The following is a 16,956-nucleotide window of genomic DNA, read 5'->3' as shown; positions in this document are numbered from 1 at the left end:
TTAATTATATATATATATATATATATATATATATATATATATAATCTCTCATGATTTAGAAAAGATACCTCCAAGATAGGACACTAATTACTCTAGTAATCAACTTTAATGAGATTTTTTTTTGTTTAAATATTGGCCATGGCCCTTTTATTAAATTAAAAGGAACTTTAATGAGATTTTAGTTATGTGGTTTAAAATATTTTTTTTAAGAATACATAAAGTAAGAATCCACATGAATATTTATTACGAGAATGACTATGCAAAATATTTATATCTTAAAGTAGATATAAGTGATACTAATTAAGTATAATTCAATTATTCATCTAATTTGGAAGTACGAATCCACGTGAATGCTTATTTTCACAATTTTTTATTTATTTGTTTTTTTTACTCAGATTTTATATTTATGCATGTATTAAACTATATATTAATTGAAAATTTGATAAATCTTTGATAAAATAATTAAAATTTAACGAAATTTCAATTGAAAACCCCTCATCGAGGAGAAAATTTTTGACAAATTTAATTAATGATTTTCTGATGATAATAACTTTGAAAATTAAGTTTTTTTCATGTCTTATCCCCCCCCCCCCAAAAAAAGTCTAATTTTCATAGAATATATATTTTTTTATAAAACATAAATCTAATGCTTTTCCTAAACAAGAAAAGTAAAATGATGATTTCCTTTTAACTTTTTATTATATTTTAGCTTTTTGTTGGAAAAAAAATTTATTTAAAGTACACAATTATTTATTTATTTATTTATTGTATTATTTTATTTTGTGAAAAGAGGTGGATTATTTGTAAAGCAACCTACTTTTCAGTGGGGGCAATGTATCTAGGGACCTCTTTAAGTTTTGTACTTTGTCTCTTTTCTTTTTTAGAGTATTAAATTAATTTATTTTATTTTTTTAATTTATATATTTTTTATTATTATTATTATTAATTAAAAAATTAAAAAAGTCAGAAATTATTCAGAAATTGTAGTCAGCAAATTGAGTTTTGCCTATAGTGGGAATTGTTGTCAGGATGACGTATTCCATATTTACCCTCCACGTTAACTAATTTTACAATCTTACCACTGATCGTGATGCAAATTCTTGTCACTTTTTAATTTCTTTAATTAAATTAATTTAGGAATAAAAATGAAATTAGAGATGAAAAAAAGTTTAAAAGGAAAAATGGACTATAATAAAAAGAGAGAAGTATTGAAAACCTGTTTGAACTTAGTGTAATAATTGTGTCTTCGAATTATTAATAGCCTTAAATATATTTTTTTATTTGATTAAGTAAAGTTAGATATAGACTCGATCTGCAAAATGACGTGGGAAATGGTTTCAAACTTTTATAGAAGCATGAGATTCTTAATAAAAAGTCGAGAAAAAAGCATTGAAAACACCCTTAAACTCGAAGAGAATTTAGTTGTGTATTTTGCTCATGTTGCAAGATCGTAGAATGTATTCAAGTCTAATTAGTCGAGTAAAGCGATATCTTTAAAGCTGTTGATAATTCCAAAAAAAAAACTAACAATTCCATCAAATTTAGGGTTTTCGAAAAAAAATTAAATTATTTTCATTTTTAAAGAAAGTATATCAAAATCTTCTATAAACTTATAAAGATCGTTTAATTTATATATAAATTATGAAAAATTTTGCTGACTAAGTGCAATTATTAAAAGAAATGAAATTTTCCCTATTATTTAAATAAAATATACTTCTGAGCTGCAACTAATATTCCCTATAATTTTGATTCAATAAATTATTTTATTTGAAAATTTGAGACCAAAGAAAACAAAGGTCTAACTAATTTGAACCAATGTAAACATATTGGTCTAAATATGCACTTTTTTTACGATTTTTTAGTATTCAGGTCAACTTGAATATATTATATTTCGTAGTAATGATACATTTTTCTCCCGTATATTTGGTACTCACATAGAAATATAATTATCTCATATTCGTAATGCATAGGTTTCATTCGAGAGAACGCTCTCTACAAAGAATTTTTTTCATATCTAAGACTCGAAACGAAATCTTTAGTTAAAAAATGAACAGTCACATCTATTACACCACATCTTTTAATGATCGTAATGATACATTTAGTATAATATAAAACTCGATAAGTTAAATACTTATTCAAACTATTGATTAGGTAGGTTTGCAATCTATCAAATTGAATAATTATGGTATTGACTATAGTATAAGCATGCTTGTGCCACTATAATAATATTTTAAGATATAGGTAGGAAGTTGTATTTATCTACGTATTGTAAAATAATTATTATATGGGAAGATGTACTTTATACGTATATAAATTTTCTCAAGTTTACTTACAAATAGTAAAATTCTACATTTAATTATTTAATTACTATGCAAATCATGGTTACCTAACAATGAAGAAAATTATAGAATTAATTGCCTAGCTACTTTGAAGTTATAATTATGTTTTTTTAAGTGTGAGATACATTAGTAGGTCTATGCATCTGAGTTTTTATATTATTTACTTCATGTTATTAAAAAAAAAATTAAGTTAATTAGCACATAATTATATTTCAACAAATGTCCTCTAAGAATATAGCTTAATAAGAGATTTTCGAATGAAAAATTTGCTAAAAATATTATAGATGTATATGGATAAATGTTGTTTATAAATTGATTTTAATGTGTATATATATATGAATTTCAAAATAATTTGCCTCCGCAATAATCTTTAGCATAGTTTTCACTCTTTAATTAAGCACTGGTTAAATCTCCAACTGTGTAACAACCTGCAAACCACACAGTTAATGTGAACTGCAACAACAAAGGTTTGTATAACAGACTCGACTAAAAAATTATTGAGAAGAATCTATATCGATTTATCTGTACGAATGACCATCCTCCAGATTAGTTGAACCATTTCGAACGATTATATACAATAATTACAACTAGGTAGGACAATTTATTTTATTAGTCCATATATTTGGCTAAAAATATTAAGATCCACTTATTATATTAAATTTTTATTGAATGATTAATTTGTAATTACATGATATTTTGCATAAACATTGACAAGTGGTTATTCATTAGTGGTATAAAAAGTTTTCACTTACCCAAAGAATTGGAGACAACTCATTATTTAAAAAAAAAAATTCTTGATACAAATTCCAAAAAAATGTCAGTCACATAAATTTTAATTTTTCTTTTTTGGATAATTAAATTCCTTCTTGGGAGAGTCACATATTTGCTTTGAGCCCCTAAATGTCACCATATATCATACTCCTTTGGAATGTAATACCCAATGTCCTAAGTAGTAAGGCACTTTGTTTCTTTATTTTTTCTAAAACGATCGTTACGAGTTCAGCTAAATTCAATAATTTTAATTTAATTTTATAATTTTTTTATTAAATATACAGAAGTTATTAATTTAAAACCCGATTAATGACATAAAAATATTTATATTTTAAATTTATAAATTTTAAATTCTGATTCCGTCTCTCGTTCTCGTTCGAGGTTGAAAAATTTGAATGTATATATGTATATGCACTTTATTCCATTGGTCTTTTGTGGTCCAAATTTTTTCATTGTGTCCCATTAGGGTATGATGAAATTATTTTTCTCCTTTTAAGACTGTTTTATTTTGCCTTTTTGGCCAACATTCTTGTATTTATTTATATTTTGTGTACATTACCCTATAAAAACCTAGAATTTAGAGTGGGGAATTTGGACAGGTGGTACAACTGCTAGTTAAAAAAAATTCTCTAGTTTTATTTTATTTTTCTAAAAAAAAAAAATAGTTATATCTTTTCACTTTATGTTTTTTGGATTCTTAGTTTGTTCTTTTGCTAAAAGAAAAAATTATATATTTTTAATATCTAAAACACTAATTTTCTAATAGTAATTAGTTATATATATCGACAGTATATTTATTGTTAGATCATATTTTTAAGTTGTAGCAAGTAACATAGAGATGGGGCGGAGTTACTGAGATAGAATCTCATGTTCAGATTCGACTGTATGCAATAATTTTATTTGAATAATTTATTTGTGTTAAAAAAATCATTAAATATGTACACACATTAAATTTAAAATTTAAAATCATTATTCTAAAATTCAAAATTCATAAAATATAAAATTCTTACTCTATTTCTATCTATAAATTTACTGTGTGATTTAATAGTATAAAACATTATAGAATTAAGGCTGCTCTTTATGAGTTTCATTATTTTCTTGGTCCATTTCTAGAGTTATTTAATGTTTGTTTTAGACTCTTGCTGTCTGACATTTCAGTAATTGTCTCATTTAAATTTCACTAATTTAGAAATTAATATATATATATATGTATATATATATATATATATATAATTTCTTTAGTTCATTTTTATTTATCAAGATTTAATTTTCATATTTATTAAAAAATAATTATTGATATATGTATTTTATAATCTATTTTTGTTAAATAATATCTTTAAAAAATAATTTGAAAAATAAGTATCTAATGCTGATGTCAGAATGTGAAAGAAATTATTATCGTTTCTTGATGTATCAAAATAATAAATAAAAGTAAATAGCGATAACGTACTTTTAATTATTATTTTTATATATAATATATATCCATTTATAAACAAAAGGACCTTTTTAGGGTTTTGTGAGCCTATTAATGCTTCTATTCTATCATATAATACCCCTATAATCTATATCCTTAAATAATTATAAATTATTACATCTAATTGAGTAACTCCATTTTTTTTCACATGGTTTGAGGATTAGCTAGTCTAACTTGGTTTATCCTAAAAAATTACTCTAACCATTGATTAAAAGATAATATAATCTTTTTATTTAGAGTGGACCCTACTTGATTAATGGACAGGATTCTTTATGATCACACTCTAAAATGACAGTCTCGGATTGTAATAGAATGGATAGAATTTTTTATTTTTTTTAAATTTGAATCGTCAGTTTAAATTTAGAAATAGAAAAAATAATAATTAGGAATGTTTTCTCTTAAGCATAACGTAATGTGAAATCGAAATAGTATGGCTCTAAAATAGGTATAAAATATCAAGTAAAAAGTTGAAAAAACATCTTCGATTAACTACTAAAGCTGTGGTGGAATAAATGAAATATCATCAACCTTAATCAGATATCTCGATTTGAGATGTAGGAGTATTTCTCCGTTGGTTAGACCTTAACGACATGAATTTTAACTAAATAAATACCTCAAACGAATATCGAACATCGAACGAAATTTTTTTAAAAAAATACCTTTGAGTGGGTATGGGAGGTTTTGAGGGTGGGGGGGTTGAGGGCATGAAAAGATGGAACAATAGTTGGAAGCACATGAGTTAGTGTTAACTTTTTAATATTTGTTACTATTGTACTTTTATTTATTTAATTAATTTTATAATATATATACAACAAGACATTTTTTTAATTTTATTTTTGGGAAATGGGTAAAAGATTCCTATATAAAAGTATGTACACTTATCAAATATGAATGTGTCCATGTTGATGTTTTCAACTAACTTCTTTTATTTTATGTAATAATTTATTTATCTTGTTTTTTTTTTTTAATTAACCTCTTTTATTTTTTGTACAATCTATATTTTAACAGGTTTTATTCTATAGAATTGTTGACTGATTTTTCTGACAACATAATTTTTTTTGTGTCTCAAAATAATCTGTGTCATATTCTTTTTTAGTTGAATTGTTGACTGAATTTGTTGACCACGTTATATTTTTGTGCTTTAAATAACTTGTAAAATCTTATTTTTAATTCTTTTATACAAACAATTTATTTGGCTGCAATTTGTAAATAATTTAATTTAAACACATTTGAAGTTCAGTAATTAGCTCTATATAATAAGTTAGAAAACCATAATAATAATAATTATTAGTATGCCTCAATTCTAAATAAATTAAGGCTGATTATATGAATTTTCACTCATCGTGTTATTCTAGTCATCTATACTCATCTGAAATAAACAATACAATAATAATAATAATAATATATACAATATAATCTTACAAGTGAAGTCTAAAATGAAAGTAATTAGGATCATAATTATCTCTAAATTTTATCTATTAAGACATTTAATCATTTTGTAGATAGTTGCCTATTATAATCTTAGAGTTGACATAATAATGTTTCAAAAACTTAGCAATATTCACAATCATCTTCCTAAAATGTAAATTACATTTTTTTTAATAATATGATAATAAAATATGTTGAGAACTTTTAAAATAAAAATAAAAGTATTTTCGTTTAAGAAAGAAACATTTTATGAAATTCCATATTATAAAGCTAATATGTCATAAAGTGATAAAATTTTTATATTTTATTTCATTTTAATATGATATTTTATAATCGTTCAAGTTTTACTGATTTTATCACTAAAATTCAAATCCTCTTCTAATTTAACTTTAGCTCAGTAATAATTGTCAGATATATATTTTTATTTTATTTTAATTTGGAAGTAATTGACAGATCTAAATCTTAAAGGAACTAATGATTATTCCCAAAAATTAACAAAAAACATTTTTTTTCTTTTTGTGGAAAGGTATTTCAACTACTCCATAAAGCTATAAAACTTATTATTTTTTTTTTTTTGTAATAATTTGAATGTACAAATAAAGTAGGGAAAAAAACATTTTTTTTCTTTTTGCATTTTGTTACGAACTTATAACCTAAGATAAAGATGAGCTGATAAATATAAAAGCGGTTTATTTTTTTTATTTGTTGAAGTTTTGGTGGATAACGTTATTTTGCAATTATACTGATAAAAATAGATAGCAAACGTTTGATAGTATAGTTATATTGCACATAAACTAATGATGATATCATCGAAATTTATAAATAAAAACGATCGATCAATCAAATTCTTAAAGACCAATATTCAAGTTCGAGTTATAATAAAAAAAAATTGAAGACCAAGATTCAAGTTCATCTTTACTATCATATGAGCAGAAAAGATCAACAAAATTATATAATATCTTGAAGAGTAGTGCTCAAATCTCGACTGCGATGAGACATATTACGTAATTTCTTTTTATATTTAAACCTTAACGATCAAATTATCCGATAAATATACTCGTACGAAATAAGTACGTAATAAATATTTGATAAAATAACTGACCAAGAAAAATACGCTTAAGCTAATTCAAATACCATAAATATATTAAAAAGAAAAGAGCAAACCAAATTATTTCTATATTTGGATACTACTAATTAATAGTCACAAACATTATTTTAAAACAATATTAGTTAAAAAAAATATATATTAATGGTTATATTAAAAGATATGACGGAAAGTCCAAAAAAAAAAGTAAAAGAATCAAAGATTACAGTGTATATTTATGAGTAGACAAAAAAAGCTTGAGAATCTTGACTATTGTGATATCAAATATTCCTAATTTTATTTTATTTTATAATAAAATCCCTTTTTAGATTTTTCCAATCTTAAATCTTATTTAATTTTGTAATATTCAAATTTAGGATAATATCAACTTATACAAATTGATTTCACACCACAAAAACTATATATCATATCATAGGCCTTTCACACCACAAAAGTTTCTAAAAGTTATAACGATTTTACTTGAATAGACTTTAACGATACAAATCTTAGATTAATCAGTTTATCATTTTGATGAAGTGTATGTGTTTTTAACGATTTGTTTATATCACTGTAAGATATAATGAAATTTCTTCACCTTTAATCGAAAGTGTCGAGTTTGAATTTTAAAAATAAAGAAGTTTCAGATAGGAAAAAGTACTCAGTCTTAAATGAGCTGTAAGCGGGGCGAATTAAAATAGATTATATATAGACTATAGTCGTCGTCGATGTATACCAGTGTATATTAGAAGTATATAATCAGTATATATATACAGTGAGTTTTCTGTCTATTTTTATTTTCTTTTACAAAATAATTATTAGGGTTAGTTTCTGTTGTGGCTTTGGTGGGTTTATGTGTACTGTAAAAAATGCAAGTAAATGCACTATTATTAGTTTATATTCATGCAAAAAATTACTTTCAACTTCATTGTCCTATAAGAAAATAAATATTTTTCTTTTTATTCTAACCTTTCCCATTTGTATGATGAGAAAATCAAATTGGAGCTCGATTAATTTCGATTCCTATATTGTAAATCCTATTTTTGGGGTTGGCGTGCTCGCAAAAAGATTTTTTTTTTTAATTTTCAAGACTCAAACACGAGATCTCTGATTAAGAATAAAAGGATCTCAACCGTCCTACTACATTCATGGTTGGTTAGCTAGTTATTATTACTTGGTTGTATGTGCATGAATAAGCATGGTTTAGCACTAAGTATTTTCTTTGAGATTCATTTCAAATATAACAATTTTTGTTGTATGTGGAAAAAGTTTTTCTTTTCCCTTTCATTACTAGACATTGAGATCTAAAGCATTGACATAGTGCCATAATTGTTTTTAAAACACAAAAAGATAAATTTCTATGATCATCTCACTTTATTTTCCACCAAATGTTGGTAGATAGGGTTACATAAGTTTAGTAGTTGTTAAAAAGAAATCTTACTATATGGAAAGAGATAAATTATTTGCATTACAATTTACTCTGTCTCATTTCATGTTAAAGGCGCTTAAACGAACGAGAAATGAAACTCACTATCTCAAACACTGCTAAACATGGAGATTTCAAATGGATATTTTCGGTGGAAATCCATTAAAAATTTGAGATTCCTATCGAAAATGTTTTGACAAACAAATTTTCTAGGGATATTATTGTTACAAAACCGTTAAATTTTTTTACTATAAAATTATGTTACGAAGGATAAATTGAAAAGTTCAAAATTAAATTATTTCTTTAACCTAAAAAAAAAAAGTCAGTATATCATATCAAATGAGTTTGAATTAAAGAGTAGGTTTAATTTCTAACAAGTAATATGTAAACCACATGAAACCATCACTATCTCAATAATTTGAATACTTTGGATTATCAATATACCATTGGGAAATCTATATACCATATGGTCCAAAAATCAAAAAAAAAAAAATCAAAAAAATGAAAAATGATGAATGTTTGTGACTATCCAAATTGGTAGGCCATGATCCATTGCATGCCTTAAGACCAAATCATAGCATATATAAAAAAGCCCATTTCCTTTTTACATCAATGCCTATATGAAAGGAAGATGGAGCACTATCATACTTACATATTTTTTTGCCTTTTACTTTGTTATGGAATAAATTTCTAATGTTTCACGTTCGAGTTCTGAGTTTACAGTTATATTTATAAAAATACTTTGAGACTTTCCAGTATAAATTCAAATTTCTCAAACATCGTATAGAAAACTATCATTAAAAAAACGAGTCTCTTAAATTTTTTACACCAAAATGGATCACTACTATTTTGACTTTCAGCATCTTGAATGGTCCTATAATTGATACAACAATCCCACCAAATAGTGTATTTTAAAATTATTTTCTTAATACATCATTAGGTTAAAAAAAATCTATTCCCATATGCAACTCTAGTAACAAATCTAACACTATTATTAACCAATTAACAATTAGTTTTTTTTATATATATATATTATCAATATATATCGAGATGCATTTAGTTATCTTATATGAGACAAAAGTTATTCCCCACTCTAACTTAAAATTAAATTCTATAATATTTTCATGTTTTATTAAAGTAGAAAAAAAACAGTGTAAAATATTTATATGAATTGGCTTATAAAATAATATTATATTATATATCAAGATAAGAGTCCATCATGGAGAGGTTTATAAAAACTTTTTAAACAAAATTAATTGATAAAAAGTAGCCAAAAAAGGAGAAAAAAAAAACTAAAATGAATAATTCAAATTTTCAACAGAGTATTCATTGATTATTGTCAGCAAAGAAAAGACTTATGTGGAAAAATAAAAAAATAAAAAATTATTTGATCTTATTTTTGTGTGTACTCAATTACATGTAGCCCCAATAACTTATGAGATTGAGATGAGACCATTAAATTATAGGATAAGAAAACACTATGGATGGCACCAAAAGGGAATATGATTTAGTAACTATTTGCATTTATCTCATTTGTTTTTCTTTATTCATCGAGCTTCGCGAAGGAATGAATATATTTCGTTTTTGTCTATTTTAGATTTGAACGTCGATGAAAATGAAGAAAAAATATAGTCCGGAATGCTTTCATCTTCTTTTTTTTTTTTGGCTTTTTACACGTTATGAATCTGAATAAATAGACTTTTTAAGCGAGTATAGTATAATATTGAGTGATGAATTATTTCTTTGACAAGACAAGGATTTTGCAACTTGGTTTTCATATGTGTGGTATACATGAGTTTATTTTTTTTTAAATATTATTTATATATACATATATTTTCACATGTTTAATTGGAGCTAAATTTAGTGCATATCCAAATTGCAACTCAACACTATTGACTTGATTGGAGTTGGTTTCAAATTTGTCTACTCAATTTATCATGTGAAGATTGTGCTTTTGCCTTACTAGTTTGTCCATTTGTGTGTTGATGGAAACCCTTTGTGGGCCAAAAACCACATTTTAAGGCTTTCATCTCATCTTGGAAATAAATAGCGGCAAAATTGATGTATAAACTATTTAGTTAAAATCTCATATTCAAATTTTAGATATGAATTTTTTTTGATACGGAACATTTGAGTGTGACTGGTAAGAATCAAGATTAATCGAGGCTAAATGGTTCAAATACAGAATAGTTAAAAACAGAAGTAATGGAAAAAACTTTTCATTGCTGTAGAGCTTTACCCTATCTAGTGAAAACCAGCAAGTGTAAATATATATCGTTAAATAGGTTATTAAAGTGTCTGATTGTTAGATTTGAGGCTTACTTCCTCTCTGTTCGATTGTAATAATAATGTCAAAAGACAAAAAAGTTGATAGACAAATGTCCTGTTATTATCAAATCAGTTTTCATTCATTATTTAACGATAGACGTGATTTAGTTATTCCTATCTATTTCTATTGGTTGAGGTATATATAAAGGGCCCCTAAACCTAGTTGTTGTTTGTTTTTTCTGTGGAAAAAAATTGAGATTTACCTTTAATCAAATAAATGTCCAAAAATTTCATTATTATCGATTGTGTCCCTCTCATCCCCATACACATACATACCAAATATATACAGGTTATTTATATATTTGGATGATGATCTATATTTTTTTTGTGTACAATTAATTTTGTTGTAAAATTATACACATACTCTCTTTATTTGCTCGATTATGAAATAGCTAAATTCCCTATATATGATAGAGAAAAAGAAAAAAAAACTACTACACTCATTTATCAATTATTAATACAATAAATAAATAAATTAGGAGAACACTTGTGTAGGAAGAGTTTGAGCAAAGGCGAAAAAATTCAAGTGATTTTACGCCTTCGCTAGATGGGCAGATGTAACCAAGTGGATTAAGGCTTCTGGTTGCAAGGGTTCTGCACGAAACCAAATCAAATTATCTCTGTGAAAATAGCTGAGTGTCTCATATTTTTACATTGACGACACATATAACTTAAATTAAGAAAATTAAACTAGTTACAAAATAGAGTTTAGTAATGTTCCAACTTTTTGAGTCTTTTTTTCTTAATGATAAATCACAACTTTAGCATAATTTTTTTTTTAAAAAAATATCTTTGACAAAGTGTTTTGGAGTAGGTAATGGGCTATTCTAGAGGAATAAGCCCACAAAATAAAGTGAAAATATCTTTACATTTAATTGGGCCTCAATTTTCAAGGTCAGATACCCAAAACTTACTGGGCTGGTTGAAACTACTGCAAGAATAGCCCATTGGGCTCAATAAGACCCAAAAGCCACTTACTTATCAACAAGCCCAAAGCATTTTTAGAGGCTCATCAATCAGCATAGATTAAAGTACGTACCGTTCCGCCAACTAGTTTATCAATATTGTAAAAAAAAGTATAACTTACATAAATCACATAGTATTAGGAATAAATTACATTTTATCCCTAATTTTATTCTAATAACAATAATCCCTTGAAATTTCTACTTTTCTGATACATAATTCACCTTCCGGATACATTAATTCTGATACAAGAAAAATCTGTTTGTTGACCTAAAAAAGGGAACAAAATCTTTTTTGTTGCGCTTAAAATGGAAAAGACACGTAAAATTAACTATTCAATCCATAAATTACTCAATTAATTAATTTTCACTGATAATCAGTCTCTACCAAAGCAAAACAACTTCAGAAAATTCAAATTTCAAATTTCTTCTCCCAAATTGTTAAAAATCTTTTATATTTCGATTCAAAATCATTGAAAAATTGAGTAGATACATTATGAATATCTCTATTTTATTGAGAGATTCAAGAATCTGAGAAAGAGAGATGAGTTGAATCAAACATTGTAGCTTGGAGATTGATGAGTCGAGAAAAATATGAAGATTCGATACATTACAGAAACGAGTGTTATTTTATCCCTATAAAATTGTCTAACGACACTATCAAAATACTTTTAGGTTCAAAATTCTACTCTGTGTTCATTGAAAATCCGTTCAGTTTTGTGATCAATTTGAGTTTTGATTTTTTTAGGGGATACTTTTGCAGATTGATTTGGTTGGAAGTTTTTATGATGCTGGTAATAATGTGGATCTAGTTTGTCCATGGAATATTTTCGTGGAGTATTTTGGAATATGGTATATAATTAGCTGCTAATGAAGAACTTATAGTCATGCTATGGATGTTGTTAAGTGGTTTACTGTTTATCTACTCAAAGCTCATTCTGAACCTTCTTCATCACGGGAGATGTTGTGTAGTTGATTTTTGATGGATCTCGAGATGTCGTGTAATCGATTTTTTGTGAATAGTTGTATCATTGGTTATTGTAATGTATTCGGTTATTAATTTTAGATTGACACAATAGTGTTATTAAGTATCAAATACCATTTTAGTTGCCAAAAGAACGAATATTTAGTTGTAATTTGTATTAATGTATCACGGTCATTAATATATATCAAATACGTTTGATACACAATTCGCCATTAATATGTATCTGTATTGGTTGTCAATTTTAAACTTTTACTTCTTCCGGAGGTAGTAGAAAGTTACATCAATGAGTTGCATAATGAATCATCAAAATTAAAATATAAGGGTTAAAAAGATAAATATCATAATTTAATACATAATAAAGCAGTCAACATTGTCAATGTTATGTATCATATATCTATTATTGAAACTGATACATAGTGCTCTAATTATAGAACATTGTGATTTATGTATCAAGATTATTATTGAACAATATATACATATACATAGCCTTCTAAATTGGATAAGACTGAACAAACACGAAAAATTGTAGATACATAACATACAACTGATTTGGTACTGTCTATATAGCCTTTAAAACTTGAATAGGATTGAAGATACATTGTAGAACTCGACACATATATATGATAGACTAGGTAATGTTTATGTCTCAAGTACATTTATATTGAGTAGGATAATTATACACAATAACGATATCAGAAAATTGTAAATGAAATAGCTAAAAAAAAATATTTAAACGATAATTCAAGAACTAGAAAATTTTTTTGATGAAGAAATAGTTTTATCCCTTCAGGGACAAGTAATTAATAAACTAGAGAGAGGATAAATTTGAAATTCAAAAATTGGAGTGATGATGAGATAATTGCTAATCTGTGGGAGTGATTTGAGGCGTGAAAATAGGAACAAAAATCTTTGGGTTAGAGAGTTGTAAGTTATGTATCTAGAAAAGGAGAGAAAGAAAGGAAAATAGGGATTTTTGTAATATTTTGAAATGGTAGGGAATTTTAGAAAATATGAAAACAAAAATTGTGTAGTTAAGTAATTTTTCCAAAAAAAATATATACAATATATATACTATCAATGTACATGTAATGTATATGTAGTAGAAAGTATACACAAATTATACGCTTTGTTTTGTAAACTAAATGACCGAATGGTTCAAGTCCATAATAATCTCGAAATAAAATACGACTTATATGTACTTAGGATTAGTTTTTAAATTAAAAAAAAAACTCTTGATTTTATGCAAACATCGTTTACTAATTAGTAATATTGTACCAAAACATATAAATTCACTTTTCATGGGTAAATATTAATCAATTCATTTTCTATTGTTGGCATGATTTGAAGGAGGTTTAAAAAAATAGAGTAAATGCCCTTTTACTTAAATCCACAACTTTCCTCTCCTTTTTTCATATTATTTTTATATAAATATTTTTTTCGAAATCACTTATAAAATTATACTAAATTATTATTATTTTATTGTTTTAGTATAACTCACTCTAGCTTAGAAGTGATAATAATTAACATAGGATTATTATATATAAAAAAGTATACCTTATCATGATTTTTTTGGTTTTTGAACGAAAATCTAAAACTCAAAATCTCTAAAGTATCTAATGCTTGGGCATAGTGGAAATTAAATATATTATATAGTATTGTTTTGGGGCTTGAAAATTCTTGATGTGGATTTGCGAACATCACCTAATCATAGAGAAATAGAAAGTTATAGTAAATTGGACTATATATAGAGCGAGAGATAGAAAGATTTGTTTTCGCTTTCGATACTCACTTGTTTGATTGATTCATATTTGCAACCTATACGATCATATTTCATTTTAGGATTCTCTTATTATTCAACTAAAATTGAACCTGAAATCTCTCATTAAGAATTTTTAGAAAAATAATAATTAATTCTTGGCATTAAAATATTAGTAAAAAGTTTAGATGATATAATTATATGTTGTTTAGTGATTGAAAATTCTTGATATGGATTTTGCCAAAACCATGCACACCTAATCAAGAATAAAATAGGTTTTATGGACTCTCTTGATTCATGAATCAATAATAATTAACAATATCATGTTATCATTAATGGGGTCCAAAGGAGAAAATTACTTCAATTAACTTTCAACAACTTTTCTTAGATTCCATTAAGGAGATTAATTTGTATTAATCTATCCCACTTTTTTTTCTTAATGGAAAATCACATGTGTATATGTGTCATTTTTTAAGCTAAAGCTTAGTTCAAATTGTTAATCATTACTTAATTAAAAAGTGGAACTAATCCATAAACTAATTAATCCATCTAATGTATATAACATGAAATGTCAATAAAAGTTTGGCAGTAGTTGTTAAGATTATGAGAAAGTCAGATTAATGGCATTAATGAATGATTAATCTTTATTATTAAATGTTATATCTGTCTCTTTGCAATTTAAATATTTTCTCTGTCTCAAAATAATTATCCTATTTTTCATTTATACGTTCTTTACGAAAATATTATAAATTAATTAATCATGACTTTTTTCAATCCATATTATATCTTAAAGATATAATCGATCTTCATTGAACCTTACTCCATTTATGTATCATAATAAAGATAATTGTAATCTTCAAAAATAATTATTAGTAAGAATAAAAATTCGTCTTGAATTTCTAAAATGACAAATACTAAAGACGATAAATACTCTGATAATTGTTAAGTGAAACTTAAATTATCCTCTTTCTGTCGTTAATTATTTGTTCACTTTTTCTTTTTTAGTTGTCCCTGATCAATTTTTTTCATTTTGACAAATCAAGAAACGAATTCTTTTAAATCTATTATGCTCTTAATTAATTACTTTGAAAAAGATTGAACTTTATCAAAATCTTAAGCTTTTTAATTAGTTCACCCATATCATAATCAATAGGGGTAAATGATAAATTTACTACGTTAAATTATTTTTTAATAAACATGTCAATTCAAAAGTGAACAAATAATTAGGAACGAACGAGTATTTCACATCCCATATCATGCTAGTATTGTTTTCCCTTTAATGAAATAAAACATTTTGTACATGTTACATTTTTTCTTTTAAAAAAAAAGGAAACCAAAAATAATTTTTTCTATGTTTTTTTTAAAGTACAAAACATTTACTAGAATTATTTTTTCTTTTACCAAAATATGAAAATAAATCCTACATAGTAGACTACAATTAGTGAAATAATTTTATTTTAAGTTTTTCATAAGTTTTTTTTTTAAAGGAAAAATCAATTTTGTGCCTAGTAAAAGATAAATTTATGTAAAACGAAAAATGGATGGAATATCTTGTTCATCGAGTTGTGGTAATTATGTAGAATATTGGAAAAAGAATAATAGGGCCTTACTTTGGGATATATATTCGATATTTTGGGCTTCGTTTTGTATTATTCGATTTCAATTTATTTAATTTTTTTTAGATTATTTAATTCGAACAAAATAAATTTAATTTGATTTTTCTTGATTGAGTTTTTTTGCTTTTTTCCAAATAAAAGAAAATCTGAATTTCATATAATCGAAAATATTTTAAATTTCGAACAACCAAAAAAAATAATATTATTTAAAAAAAGTGAGATAGGGTAATATTAAAATTAAAATCACTTAGGTGGATTTCTTTAAATCTCACAAAATACTAGATAAAATTTTAGAATCATACTTTTCGATTTCTCCACTATTAATAATTTTTTTTAGGTCTTATAATATTTTACTAAATACATTTACCTTTTTAGTTATACAAAATTTATGTCTTTGATTCTTTTACAAAGAAAATATGTGAATTATAGATATTATTTGAACTATTTCACTTTTAAATGTGAAGTAATATGTTCAAATTAACATCATACACCTACAATGAAATGATACTAAATATAGGTTGGCGATTTACTAAGTAATATTAGTAGGTAATTGAGCGTTATTTAATTTTCTATTAGTATTTATTATTGTTACTATTACTTATTCTTTTTTAGTTGGTTTTAACATCGCTTCTTCTCTATTATATTTGCTTTACATATTTGACTTTTAATCTGCTTTACTCAAATTAAAAATTCTATCGAACATAACTTTTTCTTCCTTTGCAAATAAAGAATAAAATTGTGTACAGACAACCTATATTATACTTTACTTATGAAATTACACTAAGTATAA

Source organism: Solanum pennellii, chromosome 11 (assembly GCF_001406875.1).
Source record: "Solanum pennellii chromosome 11, SPENNV200".
NCBI classification, from domain to species: domain Eukaryota; kingdom Viridiplantae; phylum Streptophyta; class Magnoliopsida; order Solanales; family Solanaceae; genus Solanum; species Solanum pennellii.
The sequence above is the reverse complement of the archived record's forward strand: the minus strand, read 5'-3'. Positions refer to the sequence as shown.